This window comes from Myotis nattereri (genome assembly GCF_964212035.1).
Source record: "Myotis nattereri genome assembly, chromosome: 12".
Lineage (NCBI taxonomy): Eukaryota > Metazoa > Chordata > Mammalia > Chiroptera > Vespertilionidae > Myotis > Myotis nattereri.
This window is the reverse complement of record NC_138087.1, coordinates 8,135,828-8,160,171: the sequence shown is the minus strand read 5'-3', so window position 1 is coordinate 8,160,171 and position 24,344 is coordinate 8,135,828. Positions and strand designations below refer to the sequence as shown.

The 24,344-nt window shown below is 41.9% G+C and overlaps 1 long non-coding RNA gene across 1 annotated transcript; it reads left to right on the top strand.

Annotated features, from left to right (window-relative positions):
• Positions 1-9,908: 9,908 nt before the first annotated feature.
• On the top strand, positions 9,909-15,891 carry LOC308527538. Its single transcript, XR_013996623.1, has 3 exons — positions 9,909-10,036; positions 10,831-10,888; positions 15,662-15,891. It is a non-coding gene; the product is annotated as an uncharacterized lncRNA (long non-coding RNA).
• Positions 15,892-24,344: the final 8,453 nt, after the last annotated feature.

The following is a 24,344-nucleotide window of genomic DNA, read 5'->3' as shown; positions in this document are numbered from 1 at the left end:
GGGCCAGTCCGACACTCACACGTGATGTTTTTTAATCAGTAGACCTCTCATGAGGAGCAAGGGGTCCCAGCCCCACATCAGACTCCCAGCCCAGGGTTCCAAAGCTGGGAGAAGTCCCCATAGTTTCAGGCTATAAAAACTAGTAGGAATTGTAGCTGAGTGGTACAGAGGCTGCTGGAGACCGAGGAAGTTCCTCATAAAGGGCTGGCACACAAACCTACATGGACTTTCTACTGCTGAGCTTTAGCACTGAGGCAGCAGTTTCAGGGGAATCCAGGGACATATAAGGAGGAACCATATTGTCTGGCATCAGAGCAAGAACTCAGGGGCAGCTTCCTCCCAGACAGAGGTGCTCACAGCAGTCATTGTTCTTATGCTGAGACTCCCCCATCACAGAGCTGACTGGCAGCCATATCTGAGTTTCCATCAGTCTGGCTTACACTGTTCGCTCATCCCTGATGATTCTTTGAAATGCCACCCCATCCAATTTGCAGCTCCACCCAAGCTGTTTGCAGTGGCTTTTCCATATGAATGGCCTGTCCTAACTCAGGCTTCAGACTTTGCTAAAAATCTCTCAAACAAGCAGCAGCTGGCATCAGCATGCCCTAAACCTATCAAGAAGAGGCCCAAGACATGGTACTAGCACCAGCCTGCCTTGATGCACAGCTTGACCTCATGTGGGCACTTCCAAGCAGGGGGAGGGGACATGTAACCATCTACCAATAACCCAGAGTAAAGGTAAGAATGATATCTGACTTCTCAGAAACCATGCAAGTAAGAAAACAATGAAAAGAAACACTTAAAGTGTTGAGAGAGAAAAAAACTCACAAACCTAGAATTTTGCTCCTGGAAATTATCCTTCGAAGGTGAAGAAGAAATAAATAATTTTTCAAACTAACAAAAATGGAAAAGACCTGGTGTGTGTGGCTCAGTAGGTTGAGCATCATTCTGTGCACCAAAAGGTTGCCAGTTCAATTTGTGGTCAAGCGCACATGCCCGGGTTGCAGATTGGTCACCTGTCAGAGTGTGTACAGGAGGCAACCTATTGATGTTTCTCTCTGATACTGATGTTTTCATTCTCTCCCTCTCTCTTTCTAAAATAATTTTTAAAAATATATTTTTAAAAGTTAAGGAAATGTGCTACCAGGAACCTGCCTTGCAGGAAACGCTATAGTTCTCCAGAGAAAAGGAAATGTGGATAGGTCAGAAACTTGTATCTACATACGTAAGGCAAGAGCGTTAGAAAAGAATGATAGTAAAATAAAATTCAATTTTTCTTATTCTGAAGTGATTTCACACAACAGCTTGTTCAAAATAATGGGAACAACAATGTATTCAGTAACCACAGCTTACATGTGAGTGAAATGAATGACAGTAATGTCACAAAAGCCAGGAAAAATGAACTAGAAATTTTTGTTTATTATAGGTACTCAAACCCCCCATGCAGTGATGTTGCATTACTTTTAAATGGCCTTAGGTTAGTTATAAATGTATATTGCAATCTCTAGGGCAATCGTGAAAAGAAGTACAGAAGGAAGCATAACTGATATGCTAAAAAGTGAGAGAAAATAGAATAATATAAGATGCTCAATTAAACCCACAGAAGGCAGAAAAGGAATGGAAAACAAAAATAGGAACAAAGAACAGGTCAACAAATAGAAAACAGTAACAAATATGGTAGATATTCATCCAACTTATCAATAATAACTTTAAGTGTCAATGTCTAAATATACCAATTAAAAGATAAAGATTGTCAGAGTGCACCAAAAAATAAGACCCAATGATATGTCTAGTTTAATAAAAAGACACATATAGATTAAAAATAAAGGAATAGAGAACAATGTAACATGCTAACACTAATCAAGATAACATTATAGGAGCTATATTAAGTCAGACAGAGCAGACTTCAGAGCAAGGAAAATTATCAGGGATAAAAGGGGCTTTACATATTGATAAAGGGTTCAATTCTCCAAGAAGTCATAACAATCCTTAATATGTATGTGCCTTAAGAATCAGTATTAAAATACATGAAGCAAAACCTGATAGAACTGCTAAGAGCAATGTATACACTATTATCATTGGAGACTTCGCTAGCCCTCTAACAGAAATACACATTTCCAGCAGGCACAACATCAGTAAATACATACCTGGACCCAACAGCACCATTGATCAATTGACATTTATAGACTCACCTAACAACAGAAGAATACACATTGTTCTCAAGCTCACATAAAAATTAAACAAGGTAGACCACACTCTACATCATAAAACTCACCTTAACCAATTAAAAAGGATAGAAATGATACAATGTATGCCCTAAGCCCACAATGGAATTAAACTAGTAATCAATACAGAAACAAACCTGGACAATTCCAAAATAGTTGGAGTTTAAGCAATATACTTCTAAACAACACCCGAGTCAAAGAAGACCTCTCAAGAGAAATTTTAAAATATTTTGGGCCGAAACCGGTTTGGCTCAGTGGATAGAGCATCGGCCTGCAGACTGAAGGGTCCCAGGTTCGATTCCGGTCAAGGGCATGTACCTGGGTTGAGGGCACTTCCCCAGTGGGGGATATGCAGGAGGCAGCTGATCGATGTTTCTCTCTCATCGATGTTTCTAACTCTCTATCTCTCTCCCTTCTCTCTGTAAAAAATCAATAAAATATATTTTAAAAAAATAAAATAAAATATTTTGAAATAAATGAAAATACAACATCAAAATTTGTGGCGTGCAGAGAAAACAGGGCCTAGAGAAACATGTATAGCTTTGTATGCCTATGTTAGAAAAGAGAAAAGTCTAAAGTCAATCATCTATTATTCCATCTTAGGAAACTAGAAAAAGAAGAACAAATTAAATACAAAGTAAGCAGAAGAAAGGAAATAGTGCAGAAATCAATAAAACTGAGAAAAACAATGAAACCAAAAGCTAATTCTTGAAAAAGATAAATAAAATTGATTAACCTCTAACCAATCTAATAAAAAAGAGAGGTGACACAAATTACTAATATCAAAAAGGAAAGTTGGGATATCACTACAGATGCCATGGACATTAGAAGGATAACAAAGGAATGCTATGAATAACTCTGCCCACAAATGTGAAAACCCAGATGAAATGGATCAATTCCCTGAAATACATAAAACTCACATAAAAAGAAATAGACAATCTGAATAGGCCTATATCTATTAGAGAAATTGAATCAATAATTTCTAACCTTCCAACACATATGCCAGGCCCAGATGAGTGCACTTGTGAATCCCACCAAACATTTAAAGAACAGATCATACCAATTTTCTACAGTCCCTTCCGGAAGACAGAAGCAAAAGAATACTTGGTGATCTGTTCTCCAGGCAATTAGCACTGCCCTAATACCAAGCCAAACAAAGACATCACAAGAAAAGAAAACTGCAGACCAATATCTATCATTAACATAGGTGCAAAAAGTCTCAACAAAATATTAGCAAATGGAATCAATGTATAAAGAGGATTATATACCACAACCAAGTGGGGTTTATCCTACTTATGCAAGGCTAGTTCCAGATTTAAAAATCAAGTAATGTGATATTACCTATCACATCAATACAATAGGTTAAAGAAGAAAATGCATATGATCATATTAATAGATCTAGAAAAAGATTTAACAAAATCCAAACTTATTAACAATAAAAATTCTCAGTAAGCCAGGAATAGAGGGGAACTTCCTCAACTTGATAAAGATCATCCACAAAAATCTTACAACTAATGTCAAGAAACTAGAAGCTTTCCCATTAAGATCAGGAACAAGCAAGGATGTCCCGTCTCACCATTCCTCTTCAACATTGTACTGGAAGTCCTAGTAATATAATAAGGCAAATAAAGGAAATAAAATATATACATGATGAAAAGAAAGAAATCAAACCAATTTTGTTCACAAATGGCATGACTCTCTATGTAAAACATTTGAAAGAATCTACAAAAAATATTCCTGGAGCTAATAAGCAATTACAGCAATATTGCAGGATATAAGGTTAATATTCAAATGCCAATTGTTTTCCTATTTTCTGGCAATGAATAAGTGAAATTTGAAATTAAGGACACAATACCATTACATTAACACCCCACAAAAATGAAATACTTAAACGTAAATCTAATAAAACATATACAAATCTATATGAGGAAAACTATAAAACTCTGATGAAAGAATAAACAAATGAAGAGGTATTCCATCCTCACAGATAGGAAGACTCAATATTGCCACAATGTCAATTTTTCCAAATTTGATCCATAAATTCAATGTGATTCCCAAGTTAATAAATTCAAAATCCCAAGTTATTTTGTAGATACAAACAAACTGATTCCAAAGTTTAGGTAGAGAAGCAAAAGACCCACACGAGCCAATACAAAATTGAAAGATAAGAACAAAATCTGGAGATTGACTTTACCTAACTTCAAGACTTACCATAAAGCTGCAGTAGTAAGACAATGTGATATTGGTAAAAGAACAGACCAGCAGATCAATGAAACTGAGCAAGGAGTATACAGCAACCTCTGGCGTCGGGAACTGCCTGCCACTTAGAGCCTAGCTGCTGCTGGGAGCTCTCTTGGTGCTCAAAGCTGTGTTTTCCTGTTGAACGCAAGTCATCCCGCAGAACACTAGCCGACCAGGCATTCTGTGACCATGATGCTGTTAGACAGACAGAAACAAGCCTGCTGTGCCCTCTCACAATTCCAGACGCCCCTCCGCTGCTATGAGTGACGGCAGCTTTTATTACTGATTTATGTGTTGCAGCATCCAATCCCGACCAAATTCCGCTGCCTTGGAACCTCTGCAAAATGAACTAACCAGAGCTCAAACCCTATACTTCCTTCCTAGCACTCTCTTACTAAAACGCTTCATGCAACGACCTCATTGCAACCCTATTGAAATCCAAGTTGCTCAATTGCAAGTGTGTTGCTGATGGGATTTGGCTGCAGCATTGACATCGTCCACAGTTATTCATTGGAGTTCTGCTAGGAGGCTCTGTCCCTTACTCATTCCTTCCTTTTGTTTATATGGGCACCTGGAGATTATTTCATCCCTTGGGCTCTAATCCATTCCTGTATTTATCATTTTGCTAAATATGTCCCAGCTTTGGTCGTTGGGAGCTCTTTCAGGATGGCTCTGTGTCCTTTTCTCCCCGTAATAAGAGGCTTCCAGGGCAGTTTTACGTTCAGAGCAGAATTGAGCAGAGTGCAGAGCGAACGTTCCCGTCTGTTTTCTGTGCCCCAATCCCTATAGCCTCCCTACTATGAACATTCTGCCGCAGAGTGGTACATTTGCTGCTCAATGAGCTGACCTTGATAAATCATGACCCCGGATGTATGTGTAACATAAGAAAGGGGGCTTATCTTACAAATCTAAACTAAGTCAGACTGGACTTATGCGGAACATCTGTTAAGGAACCTACCACATTAATCACAACCCCACCTCAGCGTTTGTTAGCTTACTCCACCCTAGAAGCTAGGACCTTGCATGTGAGGAAATCTCTGATCTAGCAATCATGCCGTTTCCTGTTGCCCCTTCAAGCGCGCTGTAACACTTGCTCTTGTCCAAAATCCATCGGAAGAGCGATCCATTGCTTGCTAGGCATGTACTTCCCCGTTCTGTGGTTTGTTCTCACCTGAATAAAGCACATGAAACTCATGCTAGATTGTTTTAGTTTTGGCATTTGACTCATATGTCTTTACCTTAAAAGGTACACTTTGAACAGTTCAAAAGTTTCACTTTATATTAGTTTCCAAACACATAGAAAAGTAGAAAACAGTAAAATGAGAATACTAGTATTCTAGAGGTAGAACATGATAACATTTTCCTATATTTGCCTTTCTAGTTAATTACAAATAAATAAAACAATGCTAAGTACTTTAATATGCATCTCGCAGAAAGTAAACTTGCCTAGATAATCCCAGTGTTGTTATAAGAATGAACAAAAGTAATGATTACTTCCCTTAATACCAGTCCTATACCAATTTCCACATTGTTCCCCAATGTTTTGTTTTCTCCGGTCAGGACCCAATCGAGGACCTCACACTGTGAAAGTTTAGCCCTTACCTCTGGGTCTGTTGTAGAATCTGCTCTCCAGTTACCAGTAGACTGTTAATAGCACCTTATTAACACACACAAACACACACACACACACACACACACACACACACACACACACACACACCCTCGCGCAGCATTGTGGGAACCTACCGCCTGTGCTTTCCTCTGCGCATGTGCGACCACCCGCCACTGTCCTGTCCGGCTCGCTGGCGCCGAGGGTTTGCAGGCAGGTGAGAGCTTTGGGGGCTGCCACCGCCTCTCCAGGGGCCAGGCCTGGGGTCCCCTGGAAGCGGGTGGGGCGGGCCAGCCCCCGGCCTCCAGGGCGCAGGTGGGTCTCAGTTGGGTCAGAAGATGCTGGAAGCGGGCGGGAGTGCGGGAGCCCCCGCGCAGGCCTGGGAAATCCGGCCGGGGCGGAGGGAGGGGGGGCGAGTGTAGCGCTGACCTGAACCTGGAGGGAGGGGGGCGCGTGTAGCGCTGACCGTGAACCTGGAGGGAGGGGGGCGCTGACCGTGAACCTGGAGGGAGGGGGGCGCTGACCTGAACCTGGAGGGAGGGGGGCGCGTGTAGCACTGACCGTGAACCTGGAGGGAGGGGGGCGCTGACCGTGAACCTGGAGGGAGGGGGGCGCTGACCGTGAACCTGGAGGGAGGGGGGTGCTGACCGTGAACCTGGAGGGAGGGGGGCGCTGACCGTGAACCTGGAGGGAGGGGGGCGCTGACCGTGAACCTGGAGGGAGGGGGGTGCTGACCGTGAACCTGGAGGGAGGGGGGCGCTGACCGTGAACCTGGAGGGAGGGGGGCGCTGACCGTGAACCTGGAGGGAGGGGGGTGCTGACCGTGAACCTGGAGGGAGGGGGGCGCGTGTAGCGCTGACCTGAACCTGGAGGGAGGGGGGCGCTGACCTGAACCTGGAGGGAGGGGGGCGCGTGTAGCGCTGACCTGAACCTGGAGGGAGGGGGGCGCGTGTAGCACTGACCGTGAACCTGGAGGGAGGGGGGCGCGTGTAGCGCTGACCTGAACCTGGAGGGAGGGGGGCGCGTGTAGCGCTGACCGTGAACCTGGAGGGAGGGGGGCGCTGACCGTGAACCTGGAGGGAGGGGGGTGCTGACCGTGAACCTGGAGGGAGGGGGGCGCTGACCGTGAACCTGGAGGGAGGGGGGCGCTGACCGTGAACCTGGAGGGAGGGGGGTGCTGACCGTGAACCTGGAGGGAGGGGGGCGCGTGTAGCGCTGACCTGAACCTGGAGGGAGGGGGGCGCTGACCTGAACCTGGAGGGAGGGGGGCGCGTGTAGCGCTGACCTGAACCTGGAGGGAGGGGGGCGCGTGTAGCACTGACCGTGAACCTGGAGGGAGGGGGGCGCGTGTAGCGCTGACCTGAACCTGGAGGGAGGGGGGCGCGTGTAGCGCTGACCGTGAACCTGGAGGGAGGGGGGCGCTGACCTGAACCTGGAGGGAGGGGGGCGCTGACCTGAACCTGGAGGGAGGGGGGCGCTGACCTGAACCTGGAGGGAGGGGGACGCTGACCTGAATCTCAGGCCCAGCTCGCTGGCCGCGGGTCTGCAGAGAGGCCGAGGCAGGAGCTGGAAGAGCGGGTGAGTGCAGATGCTTGGGCCTGGGTGAGGTTTGTCATTTGGGGGGAAAAATTAGTTAAAACTGCGTTGTGACGTTGTTCAGAGAGAGAATCGTTCCTTGGACAGTATTTGTTTAACCTCGTGCTAGTTGATGGGCACTAATAAGCACTGATTCATAGGCCGCCGTTACATGTTGGCTCCCAGCCCGTTTGGAAGAGAGGGTTGTTCTTTTCGTTTAGTGTTTCATTTAATTCTCACAGCCACCCTCTCTGGAGTTATTACCGCGTCATCAGAAAGTGCGAGCGTGGGCTCGGAGGAGTCAGTGTACGGACCGTCACCAAGGCGAGGGGCCAGGAGGCAAGTGCCGGTCTGCTCACCACATGCAGCCGCCCTGCCCCGCCTGCCTGAGCCCCGCTGTAGCCTGCACAGCCCTCGCAGAGAGCGACCCCCAGCACCGGGATTATAAAGTCAGTGCCAGCCGACCTCCCTCTGCGGCAGGTGTATGTACTCTGGGGTTTCTGCATGTCTCCAAAGCCTCTGGGGGCTCCTGCTGCCCCCCAGGCCGTGTCTGCCTTCAGAGGCACAATCTGATAGCCCAGGGCAGTGCTCGCGCCCGATAGAAAGATACGGTGCGCCTCAGATACAACGGCAAAGGCTCTAGTGGCCACATTAAAAACTAAAAGAAACATGTGAAGATAATTTTAAGAACCTACAGCAGGCCCTTGAATAATGGCATTTAACAACAGCGCTTTGTAATAACGTTGGTGAAGGAGGCGAATGAATCAATTCCAGCTGCCCCACTGTGTGGAGGAGTTTGCACGTTCTGCCCCGTGTGCGTGGGTTTTCGCCAGGGACTTCCATTTCCTCCCACGCCCCAAAGATGTGCAGGTTAGGTTAGCTGACATGTCTGCACTGTCCCGGCCTGAGTGGGGGTGTGTGAGGTTAGGTTAGCTGACATGTCTGCACTGTCCCGGCCTGAGTGAGGGCGTGTGAGGTTAGGTTAGCTGACATGTCTGCACTGTCCCGGCCTGAGTGAGGGCGTGAGTGAGGGCATGTGGTGTGAGCTGCCCTGCGATTGGAAGGGTGTCCTGTCGGGGCCAGGGGTCCTGCCTTGCACCGAGCTGCTGGGACGCTCTGGACACCCTGAACCTGAATAAGCAGGCTAGACTAGAACAATCATCTTACTTGTTTTCATTAATCTGTCTTAAAAACATATGTAGCTCACATTTATATCAATGTTTAGTATTGGGGGTATTTGGGGTCTTTATGTAGAAGTTTGGTGATGTTTTTATGACCAGAAATAAGCCATAGGAACTTAACTCTTGCTTATCTCAATTAGCCCGTGTTCAAATGGATTGTGACACACCATTTCACTTAAAGCTGCCACTTCCAAGAACCTGTCGAGGGTGTTAAGTGAGGATCTGTTGCCTTTATCTTAACGTGCAGAATGTCTTTATTCACCTTGCGGCGCTAGCCACATTTCAGGTGCTCAGTAGCAGGATGTGGCCAGTGGCTACAGTAATGGATAGAACAGTCTAGTGAATTCCAAGAGAATCTGGTGTAGCGCGATCATGTCACTAGGGTGATTTGCTCCTCAGAGGACTTTTGAAATGTCTAGAGATGTGTTTGGTGTCACGGCTGGGAGGAGGGTGCCGCTAGCACCTGGTGAGTAGGGGCCGGCATTGCTGCTAGACAGCCCGCACTGACGGGCAGCCCCCACGATAAAGACCTAGCCAGCCCACGGGTCAGCAGTGTTGAAGTGGAGAAACACTGAGATGGATTTGCTTCCTAGGCCTACGTCTCAACATCGCTGGAACAAAGTGGCTCTTGCGTGGCAGGAAGGAGGGAGCCATAGGGACAGGCGTCCCACCTGGAAGAACCCCGGTTGGGACTCACCAGAGCTTCAGAACAGCTGCTGGAGAACTCGGAACGGAGCGCATCTGGATTTGCTCCACCAGCAGCAGTCCTTAGTCACCTTGTCCAGAGGCAGCCAGACTTGGTGATGTCCCCACATCCAGAAGCCCAGGTGACAGCGGAAACTGGACCAGCCTGCAGAAGGTGGGAAGCTGGGGCTGAGAGCGATGGGTGACTGTCAGGCTGCACAGGAAAAGCCACAGCCATGGCCAAGGAAATCGGTCTTCTACTGAAATAGCCCTCCATTCTTTTCCTTCTTCCTTCTTCCCGGATCCTGAGCCATTCTCATATCATGTCCATCACATGTGGCACCCAGAGATATGCTGAAGCTTCCTTTATCCTGAACAGATACAATCACAAAATGATAGTCTAGGAAGGGATTTCTGTTTCCAACTCTTGAAACCTTAAAAGTGTCGAACCTGGGATGTACGTCCCCTGGTCGACAGGACAGAACTAGGAGCAAAGCACTGTGCTATTCATTCTGTCACAGGTAAGTCACTAGAAGTGTCTTATCGAAAGTCTTTTTTATTTTTAATAAGACTTTTGGGAGCTAGGACAAGGTAGAAGAGGGTAGAGGAGGGATAAATGGTGATGGAAGGAGACTTGACTTTGAGTAGTGAACATTCAATACAGTATACAAATGATCTACTATAGAATTCTATACCTAAAACGTATATAGTTTTATTAACTAATGTCACCCCAATAAATTCAATACATTTTTTAAAAATTCAAAAACAAAGCAGATTCAAGAGAAATAAGACTCAGGAATTTAGGCATCGGGAGGAGAATAAAAAGGGAAACTTAGCTGAGAGAAAAAAAAGGCTTTTTGAGAAATTTCAACAAATTAGAACAAAAAGATTTTACATTTTTTAATCAGTATGTATCTTATCATTCTTTTCCACTTTCTGTTGATTTTCTAACTCAAGGTGTAAGTAATGACAATATTAACAAATAACAAAAAATCAAGACAGGATTAATATTACCATTGTATTTAATAACATCATTAATTACATTAGTCAGAGGGAACGTACTTTTTTAAAATCAATAGTAACATAATTTACAATCACCCAATAAAAAACAGCAAGGTGACATCCATGCGCTCATGTCAGAGATGCGCATTTCCGGGAGCGTGGTCTCTGCGTGCTGCTGCCTGCCCTTCTCAAGGGCCATAGAAACATTCCCACAGGCAGGCCGAGCCCCGGCGGGGGTGGTGAGACTTTTGGGCAAGTGACACAGAAGCGCACCAGACCTCTCACGACTCCATTCCTCTCTCCTTGCCCCCAGCATATCCTTCACAGTCTCCACACTCTCCCGAGAGCAGCAGAGAATGAACAAACCTCAGGTGAGTTATTTATTAACACCCTTTTTACAGTGGATTTTATCAATGGTTAAAGAACCATATATTGATATGGACAAATAGAACTAGAAAATGTGCCGGCATCATTGAAGGAAGATAGAGGAAAGCCGGTGAATAGCACAGCAGAGTTGTCGTGTAGGTAGATGCACGTCCTCATGTCGCAGATTTTCCGAAGTGTAGCTGCACATTTCTTCCTGACTTTTCTGATAGGCATGTCAGGGTTGGACACACAATATTAGTTTAAAGATGTGTGTCGATAACAAGCGTAAGCCAAACATTCCTCATGGGACCTAAAATCCTCCAAGTCAGGAAGAAATGTCTGTTGGTCTCCATGGTGATAGTGCACATCTTTCTAATAACATCCCTGCAATGAATGCAGGAGGTTGTTTTCACTCCCTCCTCAGTGGAAGCAGAGGACACATTGCCAATGCAGGGCTTCCAGTTGTCCAGGTAACTAAAACAGAAGTTAGATATTTTCCTGACCATCCTGTAGAATTCAGAAATCATTCTTAGACTAGCTGGAGGTCAGTGTGAATGATCTAAAGATCCACATCCTTAAAATATTTCTCCATAAATATTTCTCCCAAGTACCTGCCATAAACGAGTTGTCCGTTCTATTCTCTGGCAGATGTTGCCACACTTTCCATTCACACCTTTGCATGAGGCCTTGATGTCTCTCCTCCCACACCCATGCCCTGCACCCACCGGTGACCTAATCACCGTCAAATTACATGGGTCCTGCCTCGTCCTCACCTCACTAGACCCGTGTGCAGCGCCTGACTGCCCGCACTCCTCCCTCTGGAAGAACTTTTGTCTCTTGTTAGCGTCTGCCCCCTCCTCTGCGGCTGTCCTGCCTCTCACTCATTTCATGGAGCCACGTCCTTCTCTTGCCCTTGCACGTGTGTCATCCACGTTTCCATCCTTTCTCACTACCCTTCCAACTGGTCTTGACTCATCCCTTCCCCTCTCTGACTCGTTCTCCCAAAGGTGGCCCTGTGGCCCCCTCTGGCCATGGCACTTTGGGTGAGGATGGAAAGGGGCTATACCTGCCCTGTCCAGAGTGGTGGCACGAGCCACCTGCACCTGTTGAACACTTGAGATGTGGATTCTTTGACTGAGGAACTGAATTTTTAAGTTTTAAATGGCCACATGTGGCTGGTGCCTACCACATTGGACATAACTGACTTAGCATCTCTCTGTAGGTGTCTGCAGCACAACTGATTCAAAGTACAAGCCAACATTGCCAGTCCTTCCCAAACTACTTTTCCTCATCTTTCCCTATTCCCTGGTAAACCCTATTTTGCCAGACACCCAAGCCACAAAAGTGGGTGCATCCATCCGTGGGTCCCCTTGCTCTTGCTCTCGCTCTCACTCTTTCTTTCTCAACTCCTGTCGATGCTGGTCAGTAATCATGTTTTGCTACTTTTTCTACTTGAGTCTGTCAGAAATAATAGCACTTTTATATGGTTCCACCTAATGTCTTTAAATACATTTCTCTACTTCATTCCCCTATCTTATGGTCTCTCCACTGAACTGTTGGAATAGCTTCTCTACTACTCTGCCCACTTCTTTCCTCACCTCCTCACACACATTTCACACGGGCTGTTCACCTGACCGCTCCTGAGGTAATGTCCCTCCCGCGTGTGAATCACCTCAGTGGCTCCGCACCCATGGGCAGTAACATTCTGTCTCTCAAAGTGACCACGTCAGGCTTTGGAGGCACTGCCCCTTCCCCTTTCTCCTTTCCCTTCATTGCTGCTCTAGCTTGATTGACGTTTATTTGCTGACAGCCAAGATGTTCCAGCGAATTGACATGTGTTATAGTCGCGCTTAAACAACACAGATAGTTTTCTTTCTTTTTTTTTTTTTTAAATATATTTTTATTGATTTTTTACAGAGAGGAAGGGAGAGAGAGATAGAGAGTCAGAAACATCGATGAGAGAGAAACATCGATCAGCTGCCTCCTGCACATCCCCCACCAGGGATGTGCCCGCAACCCAGGTACATGCCCTTGACCGGAATCGAACCTGGGACCTTTCAGTCCGCAGGCCGATGCTCTATCCACTGAGCCAAACCGGTTTCGGCAATAGTTTTCTTTCTTAATGTTAACAATCTAGTGCAGTGGTTCTCAACCTTCCTAATGCCGCGGCCCTTTCATACAGTTCCTCATGTTGTGGTGACCCCCAAATTATTGTTACAAATTAAACATAATTAAAGCATAGTGATTAATCAGAAAATCAATATGTAATTATATATGTGTTTTCCAATGGTCTTAGACGACCTCTGTGAAAGGGTCGTTCGACCCCCAACGACCCACAGGTTGAGAACTGCTGATCTAGTGGGAAATATAACATTAAAAAATTCAGTATGTAACTTTATTCTAAAGCAAAGCCAAACCTCGTTTAGCTTGTTCCTGGCTCTGCCTCTTAGTATGTTCTCATTGTCTTCTCTGGATTGAACCATATTTTCATTGTGTTCACCTGGTGCTGTGGACTGAGCTGTGTCCTGTTCTGCCCCCCACCCCCACCCCCACCCCCACCCCCAATTCATGTGCTGGAGCCCTAACCCCTAATGCTACTGTATTTGGAGACAGAGCTTTCAGGGGGTAAAGAAAGTTAAATGGGGGCATCAGGCTCTGAGCAAAGTCCATGCACGGACAGTGAGCAGGTGGCCGTCTGTAAGCCAGGAAGAAAGCCTCACCAGAATACACCATGCTGATGCCTCACACACGTCCAGCCTCTAGAACTGGGAGGAAATACCTCTGTTGGTTAAACCACTAGTCTGGTGTTTGGTTATGGCAGCCTGTGAAGCTAGGGCACCTGGCTCTTTACCTTTTTTTTTTTTTAATTTTATTTTTAATTGTGGTAAGATGCAGGTAGCATGAAATGTTCCATTTTAGCCATTTTTTAAGTGTAGAGTTTAGTAGTGTTAAGTACATTCATATTGTTGTGCATCCAATCTCCAGAATTGTTTTCATCTTGCAAACCTAAAGGTCTAGATCCATTAAATAGCAATTCCCCATTCCTTCAGCCCCTGGCAAACACCATTGTACTTTCTATCTATGAATTCCACTACTCATAGAAGTGGAATCGTATGGTGTTTGTCTTTTTGTGACTGGCTTATTTCATTAGCATAAGTTCTCAAAAGTTCATCCATGTTGTAGCATATATCAGAATATACTTCCATATTAAGGCTAAATAATATTGTATTGTGTGTATTTATCCATTCATCCAGTGATGGACACCTAGGGTGCTTCCACCTTTTTGTTGTTGTTGTCGTTAATCCTCACCTCTAGGATATATTTTTTCCATGGATTTTTTTTGAGAGAGAGGAAGGAAGGAAGGAAGGGAGGGAGGGAGGGAGGGAGGGAGGGAGGGAGGGAGGGAGGGAGGGAGGGAGGGAAGGAGGAAGGGAGTGGGGGGAGAGAGAGAGAGAAACGTCAATGTGAGGGACACATTGGTTGCCTCCCACATGCGCCCCAACCAGGACTGGGGAACAAACCTACAACCAGGTAAGTGCCCTTGACCAGGAATCGACCCACAATCCTTTGGTGCTTGGGCCATGCTCTGACTGAGCAACACTGGCCAGGCACTTCCACCTTTTGACTATTGTGACTAATACTGCTATGGATAAAGGTATACCAATATCTCTTCGAGACCTGGCCTTTAATTCTTGTGGATATATATCCAGAAATAGATTGTCTTGATTCTGTTGCTTTATAGTTAAGTTGTGAAGTCAGGAAGTCCTCAAAGGTCAGTGTCAGTGTCTTCTTTAATGGTAGTCCTCTGTGTGTCATGGTTGAAAGGTGTTCCTCTACCCCAAGATCATGAAGGTATTTTATGCTTTAGCAGATGCTTGATGACTTAAGCTTGGCCACCTGGAATTGCTTCAGTGTGTGATATCATGTCAAGGCTCATGTTTCCATATGGATATCAAGTTACTCTGGTAACATTTCTTTAAAAGACGATCCTCTGTCCACTGAATTGCAGCAGGGCCTCTGTTGTCAATCAAATGACTGTGTGTGTGTGTCTATGTCTACACTGTATTCTATTCCTTTGATCCAATTATTTATCCCTTTGCTAGTACTTCACTGTCATAATTACTATTGCATTGTAGTAAATCATGAAATATGGTAGCGTAAGGCCTTAAAGTTAATAAAAAACTTATTGGCTAATTTTGGTCCTTTGCATTTTTGTAGAAATACTAGAGGCCTGATGCACAAAATTCGTGCAAGGGGCTTGGCCCCCGCCACCACGGCTTTGTCCGGAAGGACACCCGGTCTAATTAGCATATTACGCTTTTATTATTATAGATTGTCAGTTTCACCCTAGCTGGTTTGGCACAGTGGACAGAACGTTAGCCTGTGGACTGAAGGGTCCCAGGTTCAGTTCTGGTCAAGGGCACATACCTTGGTTGCAGGCTTGATCCCTGACCCCAGTTGGGACACATGAGGAAGGCAACCAATAGATATGTCTTTCTCACATTGATGTTTCTCTCTGTCTCTCCCCCTCCCTTCCACTCTCTATAATGGAGAAGTATCCTCAGGTGGGGATTAAAAAAATAAAACAAAAAAACCTACTTTGCCAGGCAGCGGCAGCTCAGAGCATTGACCTATGAACCAGTAGCCATAGTTTGATTTCCAGTCAGGGGACATGCCTGGGTTTCGGGCTTGATCCCCAGTAGGGGGCGTGCAGGAGGCAGCCAATCAATGACTCTCTCTCATCATTGATGTTTCTCTCTCCCTTTCCCTTCCTCTAGATTAAAAAAAAAGAAAGAAAGAAAAGAAGTATTGTCAGTTTCCACAGAAAATCCTGCTGGGTAGTTTTTCAGATTACAGATGAAGTCTTTGACATGTTTCAGTAGATTTATCCCTATGTATTTGGTCTATTTTGATATTGTTAATAATACTATTTTTTATTTTCTAATTGTTTATTGTTGGTTTATTAAAATACAATGTATTTTTAAATACAGGCATACCTCAGAAATATTGCGGGTTTGATTCTACACCTGAATAAAGCAAATATCACAGTAAAGTGGGTCACATGATTTTTTTGGTTTCCCAGTGCATATAAAAGTTGTTTACACTAAACTATAGTCTATAAAGTGTGCAATAGCATTATCAAAAAGATTGTACATATCTTAATTGAAAAATAGTTTATTGCCAAAAAATGCTAACCAGTATTTTAGCCTTCAGTGAGTCATGTTTTTGGTGGAGGTCTTAACTTCAATTTTGGAAAAAAACACAATATCTGTAAAGTGTAATAAAATGTATTCATTAATTTCATATCTAATAATTTATTTTAATATCTTGTTTGTAGATTCTTTTTTATTTTAAATATGCACAATTAGGTCTTTTAAAAATAAAAAAATTTTACTTCTTTTCCAATCTTTATGTCTTTAATTTCTTTTTAAGCTTTATTCTTGTACTTTCAGAACAACGTTGAATACAAGTGATAATAACAGAAATCCTTTTCTTATACCTCACCTGAGGGGGAAAGTACTCAATATTTCTGGTTTCTTTTGTATATGTCCTTTGTTAGAATGAAGAGATTCTGCCCTAGCTGGTTTGGCTCAGCGGATACAGTGTTGGCCTGTGGACTGAAGGGTCCCAGGTTCAATCTGGCCCTGGTCGGGGCATGCAGGAGGCAACCAATCAGTGTGTCTCTCTCACATTGGTCTTTCTCTCTGTTTCTCCCTCTCTCTTCCACTCTCTCTAAAAATCAATGGAAAAAATATCCTTGAGTGAGGATTTTAAAAAAATAATAATAAGGAAGTTCTTTTTCTGTTTTTAGTTTTCTTAACATGTTTATGACATATAGGTATTAAATTCTGTCAAGTGTTTTTCTGCATCTAGTGAGATAATAAAATTTTATTCCTTTATTGTGTTAAAGGGGTGAATTATATTGATTCATTGCATTCTTGAGATAATTCCCACCTGGTCATGAAGTACTATCCCTTTAATATGTCTTGGATTCAATTTGTTGGTATTTCAATTAGTATTTCTCAGTATGCATTAATGGAGAGGTAATTGGCCTGGACTTTTCTTTTCATGTAATGTCTTAGCATCAATATTATACTCATAAAATGGTTTTCTATTTTCTGTTTTATGCAAGAGTTTAAGATAGTTGTTATTTCCTCTTTAAGTGTTTGGAAAATATATTGTTAAAGCAAGTTTGCCTATGGGTTTCTTTGTGTCTGGTTTTTAATTATGAATTCAATTTCTGTAATAGACATAAAAGATATGAAAATGCCCGTTTTTCTGGTGTCCTTTTCAAAAACAACTTCATGGAAATAAAAATCACATACCTTACAAGTCACTCATTTAAAGTAGTCAGTGTTTTTTAGTATATTCACTATTGTGCAATCATCACCACAGTCAATTTTAGAACATCTTTATCACTTAAAAAAAACTCCCTATCATTAACTATCACACACCCCTCTCCCAACATACCCCCAGCTCCGCCCTAGTGGTTACTAATCTACATTTTGTCTCTATAGATTGGCTTAGACTGGACATTTCAAATAAATCATATTGTATAATCTGTGGTCTTTGTGACTGTTTCTTTCACTTAGTATAATGTTTTCAAAATTTTTTTATACGGATACATAACATTTTGTTTATACCCTCATCAACTGTTGGGCTTAGGGTGTTTCTACCTTGGCTGTTATGAATAGATTGCTATTAACATCAAATACATAGATAGGTAGATACGTAGATATGTGGATATACACACGTACTTGTATGAACACCTGTTTTTCATTTCTTTAAGGAATAAATCTAGGCGTGGGATCACTGAGTTATATGATAACACTACATTTATCTTATTGTCAAACTATTTACCACAACAACGATACCATTTTACATTCCCACTGGCAGTGTATTAGGTTTCCAAATCGTCCACATTGTCACCACCATTTGTTTAACTTTTTTGTTATCCTCACCCAAGGATGTGTTTATTGATTTTTAGAGAAAGAGAGAGAAACATTGATCAGTTGCCCTCCATATGTGCCCCATTGGGATCGAATCTACAACCTAGGTATGTGCCCTGACTGGGAATTGAACCTTCAACATTTTGATGTATAGGATGATGCTCCAACTAACTGAGCCAGCTGGCCAGGGCTAACTTTTTGTTGTTGTTGTTGTTAATTATGACCATCTTAGAGTGTGAAGTTGTAACTCACTGGAGTTTTAGGTTTTGATTTGCATTTCCCTGACAATAATATTGAGCATCTTTTCATGTGCTTACTAGCCATTTGTGTATCTTTTAAAAATATATATATGTATGTGTGTGTGTGTATATATATATATATATATATATATATATATATATATATTTTAATAATTTCAGAGAGGAAGAGAGAGATAGAAACATCAATGATGAGAGAGAATCACTGATTGGCTGCCTCCTACACAACCCCCACTGGGGATCAAGCTCACAACACATGCATACGTCCTTGACTGGTGTCGAACCTGGGACCCTTCAGTCTGCAGGCCGACACTCTATCCACTGAGCCAAACCAGCTAGGGCATTTGTGTATCTTTGAAGAAAAATCTATTCAGATTCTTTGCCCATTTTTAAAATTAGGTTTTGTTTTTGTTGTTCAGTTGTAAGAGTTATTTATATATTCTGGCATAAGAGTTATTTATATATTCTGGCTACTAGATACTCCTGGATGATTACGTCCTGATAAATCCATTGTTAAGTTGAAAATATATGTAAAAAATGCATTTAACATACCTAACCTATGGAATGTCATAGTGAAGCTTCTCCTATTTTTAGCATGCTCAGAACACTTACCTTAGCCTTCAGTTGGGCAAAATCATATTACACAAAGCCTATCTTATAATAAAATCTTGAGTAGCTCATGTAATTTATTATGTATCACTTCCACACTATTAATAAGTAAAAAAAATTATAAGTCAAACCATTGTAAGTCAGGGGTTCTGTATATAATTCATGAATATTTCTTCTCATTCTGTGGGTTGTCTTTTCACTATCTTGAATGTGTCCTTTGATGCAGTTTTTAACTTTTATTAAATCCAGATTATTATTTTTTCTTTGGTTTCTTCTGTTTTTGGTGTAGCATCTGGGAAAGCATTGTCAAATCCAAGGTCATGAAGATTTATCTCCCATTTCTTCCAAGAGTTCATACCTTACACTTATATTTAAGTCTTTGATTCATTATGAGATAAATTTTTTAATGTGGTATGAGTAGGATTTCAATCTCATTCGTTTGCATGTAGCTATCCAGTTTTCCCAGCATCATTTGTTGAAAAGACTATTCTTTTCCTATGAAATGATTGCATGAATGAGTTTATTTCTAGACTATTAGTTCTATTCCATGAATCCATATATCTGCACCAGTACCACACTGTCTTAATTACTGTTGCTTTATAATTAAGTTTGAAACCAGGAAATTCAAGTCCTCAAACTTCGTTATTCTTTTAAGATTGTTTTGGCTACTCAAGGGTCCCTTGTGATTTCAATATGAATGTTAGGATTGACATTTCTACAAAATAAGCCATTGGGGTTTTGATACAGATTTCACTGAATCTGTAGATCACTTTTGTGAGTATTACCATTGTAATAGTATTAAATCTTCCAATCCATAAACATAGGATGACTTTCCATTTACTTAGGTCTTCTTTAATTCTTCTTAGCAATGTTTTCTAGTGTTGAATGCCTAAGTATTTGACATTGTAAATTCAATTGTTTTATTAAACTTTTTGTAGTACATTGTTAGTATATAGGAATACACTAACAATGAACAATAAATGGTTTTAGTGTGTTCATTTTGAATCCTAAAAGTTGCTGAATTCATTTGTTAGCTCTAATAGATTTTTGTAGATTCTTTAATATTTGTAGACATTAATTTTCAATTTGCCCAGCTTTTTTCTTGTTGTAATGATGTTACTACAGTCATGCGCCACATAATGATGTGCACATATAATGCTGGTATACCATATAGCCTAGGTGTGCTTTCGGCTATACCATCAGGTTTGTGTAAGCACACTATATGATGTTCACACAGCGATGAAATTGCCTAAGGAAGCATGTCTTAGAACATGTCCCCATTGTTAAGTGGTGCGTCACTGCACTGCTCCTTTCAGCTCTACATCTCTGAGTAAAAATTCAAAGCCACTGTGGATGCAATTTTTTTCTGATTTTGTGAGACTTACTGTGTTTGTATTTTAGTGTGAAAAGTGCATAAGAATAATTTATGTTATGATCGGGTTATCCTATATATTTCATTAGTCAAGTTGGTCAATCATTTAAATTTTCTGTAACAGTGGCCAGCAAACTTTATGTAAATGTTAGATAGTAGGCTTTGCTGGAACTCCCAAACTCTACAGTTTTAGTGCTATAGCAACTATAAATAGCACGTACGCAGAGGAATGTGACTGTGTCCCAATAAAACTTATAAAAGAACCAGTAGTGGTGAGATTTGGCTTCTGAGCTATAGTCTGCTGACCCCTCTTCCAATTACCTTTTGTTTGTTTTTTTGTTTGTTTTTCATACTGCTTGTCCTGTCAGTTACTGAGTTGTGTTAAAATCACTATAACTGCGGGTCTGTCTATCTAATTTCTGTTAACTTTTATTCATATACAGTAAATTCTAATTATTCTCAGTAGTTATGTTCTAAGTTACCACAAACACTGAATAAGCAAATACTGAATTTTTACTCCGAGGGGAAATACAGGGTTAGGTTCCTTTGAGCCTCTGGTCACAACATTTGGGACAATCAATCAGTATATAATCTGAAAACACCTTATTTGATATTATTGTTGATCCATGCTCTAACAGCCAACAGCACCATAATTAATGCTTGAACAAAGCTTATTTAACACCCCTGTTTCCTCCATAAGGCAGAGCACAAACTTCTTGTACTCAGGAACATTAGGCAGCATTTCACAGGGGGGCGGGGGTGGTGGTGGCTGTTTTACAAAGTGAAATCACAAGAAAAAGCAGGAAAAAATGCTAAATAGACTGCAAAAAAGACACATGTTTACTCTGTGACAGCTGAAACACGAAGGCAAAGCATTATCCTGTTCAACCTCAGCTGGGAAAACTTGTATTGGGCACTCAAATTTTTCACCATTTTGTGAATGTCCACAAATGACCACAAATTCATGAGTATTGATTTTGAAGTTACAAGTAAATTTCAGTGAGTAGGCAAATTTGCAAATACAGAATCTCTGAATAATAAGGATCAACTATATTTAGAAGCTATATTTTCAAATGCATAGCAGTTTGTTATATTTTCTGTTAAAAGGACCATTTTGTCTTTATGTTGTTGTTATGTTTTTATCATTTGTTCTTACCTTCAAATCTACTGCTATTCTTGTTAATATAACCAAATCAATTTTCTTTATGTTGGTGATTACTTGTGTATCTTTTTCCATCTCTTACTTTCAACCTATATATATCACTCTCTACAAATTGTGTTGTTTTTTAAAATACGTTTTTATTGATTTTTTTTTTAGAGAGAAAGGAAAGGAGAGGGAGAGAGAAAGAGAGAGAGAGAGAGAGAGAGAGAGAGAGAGAGAGAGAGAATGAGAGAAACATCAACATTGATGGGCTGCCTCCTGCATGCTACCTGCTGGGTGGGGATCGAGCCCACAACCCTGGCATGTGCCCTGACTAGGAATCAAACTGGTAACCTCCTGGTGCGTAGGTTGACACTCAACCACTGAGCAACACCAGCTGGGCTCTATAAATTCTGTTTGATTTGTTGTTTTTATACTGTCAATCTTTCCTTTAGTTGGATTGGTTAGTCCAGAAGTTGACAAATTTGTTCTGTAATGGACCAGAGAGTACATATCTGCCTTTAATAGTTACAAGGTCTCTTATGGAACTACTAAGTGGTGCTAGTTCAGCACAAGAGCAACTATAGACATTACTAAATAACTGGGTGTGTGTGACTATGTCCCAATGAAACTTGACTGAAAAAGTGGCAAACTGAAATTGGCCAAGGTCATGTTTGCTGACCCTCACCTAAGTATGTATACCTGGGGTTGTATATTGAGGGTGTGGGATAAAAATTGTAGGAACTTTATATTTTTTTTGCTAAAAAAATTCAAGCAACAAAATCTTTACTAATGTGCTTATTGATTGTACATGTATATAACTCACAAATATATACAATAAGTTATACTTTTACTAATTAACTCCAAAGTATAAAATTAGACCCCAAATAGGCGTCTTTATTTTCATTTGTGTTTTAAGCTCTTTACAGTAAGCATAAGAATTGTTTTCAGCTGAAACCGGTTTGGCTCAGTGGATAGAGCGTCGGCCTGCGGACTGAAAGGTCCCAGGTTCGATTCCGGTCAAGGGCATGTACCTGGGTTACGGGCATATCCCCAGTAGGAGATGTGCAGGAGGCAGCTGATCGATGTTTCTCTCTCATCGATGTTTCTAACTATCTCTCTTTCTTCCTCTCTGTAAAAAATCAATAAAATATATTTTAAAAAAAAAGAATTGTTTTCATATGTATTTTTCTATGTCACCTAATTCTGAACCCTTCAAATTGAACAGAAGCGTATGCAGGCATCAGTGTCATTCAGGGACGTGACTGTGGAGTTCACCCAGGAGGAGTGGCAGCACATGGGTCCTATTCAAAGGACGCTCTACAGAGATGTGACGCTGGAGAACTACAACAACCTCGTCGCAGTGGGTGAGCATAGCGCACAACTAACTTTTGTAACTCTGTCTAGAAGGCATTTCTTTTTCAAGCATTAGTACACATGGCTACTTTTTACTTAGGGCTTTAATTCAGGAGTATAAAGTAACTAAGCCTTGTTGAGCGATGTGCTGTCAACTCCCAATGATAAATTCAATGAGGATCTTCAGGCTGCTCTTCCTGAAGCTGCATCTTTTTCCACTTTTGGAGACCAAAAAGCTTATCCTCTGCCCTAAGTACTCCATTGTTCCTACTTCTAGGGAACTGCCATTTCAAGCCAGAGGTCATCTTCAAGTTGGAGCAAGGAGAAGAGCCTTGGTTCTTAGAGAAAGAATTCTCAAACCAGGGCCACCACGGTGAGTTACTGAGCACCAGCAGACAGAATTCGGTGGTGCTAGTTAGACTCTAGAACAGGGGTGGGCAAACTTTTTGACTCGAGGGCCACAATGGGTTCTTAAACTGGACTCAGAAGAAGGAGCTGCGGCCGTGTTTCCCGACGTTGCCATGTTCACGCTGCTGCTGGTGATGGAGCGGAGGGGAGAGCAAGAGAACCCTCCGCTCTTTCGGCTCTGGGGGGCCGGATAGAACAGCCGAACGGGCCGGATCCGGCCCACAGGCCGTAGTTTGCCCACGGCTGCTCTAGAAGGTCAGCTTAGCAGTGAACACCTATGTATTTTAAGACTTTTAAAAGGCACAAAAAGCACCAATAGAAGGAAATGATTAACAGACTTTACTAAATTAAAATTGAGAACTTTGTTCATAAAAGACCATTAAAAGGATGAAAAAACAAGCCACAGAGTAGCAGAATAGTCATACAATAAAAGTAACCTAAGAAGGATACACATCCTGAAAATGTAAGAACTTTTGCAGGTAAATATAGGAAAAGGTAGCAATCCAGTTGGCTAGAGACTTTGAATAGGAACTTTGAAATGGCCAATTAAACCTTTGAAAATGATTAACCTTATTAGTTTTCACAGAGTGCAAAAAATATGTGAGGTGAGATAAGAGAGATGCATGATATGCAGTGAGATCAACAAATTTGGTAATGCCAGGTCCTGATGAGAATGTGAAGTATTGAAGATCTTCACACACTGAGTGAAAATGTGAACTGGTAAAACCACTGTGGAATTAGGAGGATGTTATCAAATCAAGTTGAAATTTTATATACCTTGTCACCAAGCAGTCCCTTTCCTAACTGTATCACCTACAGAAAGGCATGATTGTATTCTCTAGAACAGCAGTCGCCAACCTTTCAGACCTCATGGACGACCAGTATCCACAGACCACCGATTGGCAACTGCTACTCTAGAATGAATAAAAGAATATTTATGGCAATTTTGCTTATTTTTGCCAAAAATTAGGCTCAGCAGAATAAGGAAATAATTGTTTTCCTAAGGGAGAATTATAAAGCTATGTAAAATCTTATATACTGATTATAAATATACTAGAGGCCTGATGCACAAAATTCCTGCAAGAGTAGGCCCTCCTTCCCCCAGCTGCTGGCACCAGCTTCATCTGGAAGGACATCTGGTCTAATTAGCATATTGTGCTTTTATTATTATAGATTAAGTAAAAGAAACAAAAAATATAAATATGTCTATATGATTATATGTTAGAAAAAGGCAAAACTCAGTTACATTTTTAAGAAGTCATATATTGGTCTAAAACTACAAAGAAAATACAGGAAATTATTACATAAACATTAGGTGACATAAACATGAAGAAAGTGTAACCAGGGAGAGTCAAATAGGGATTTTTG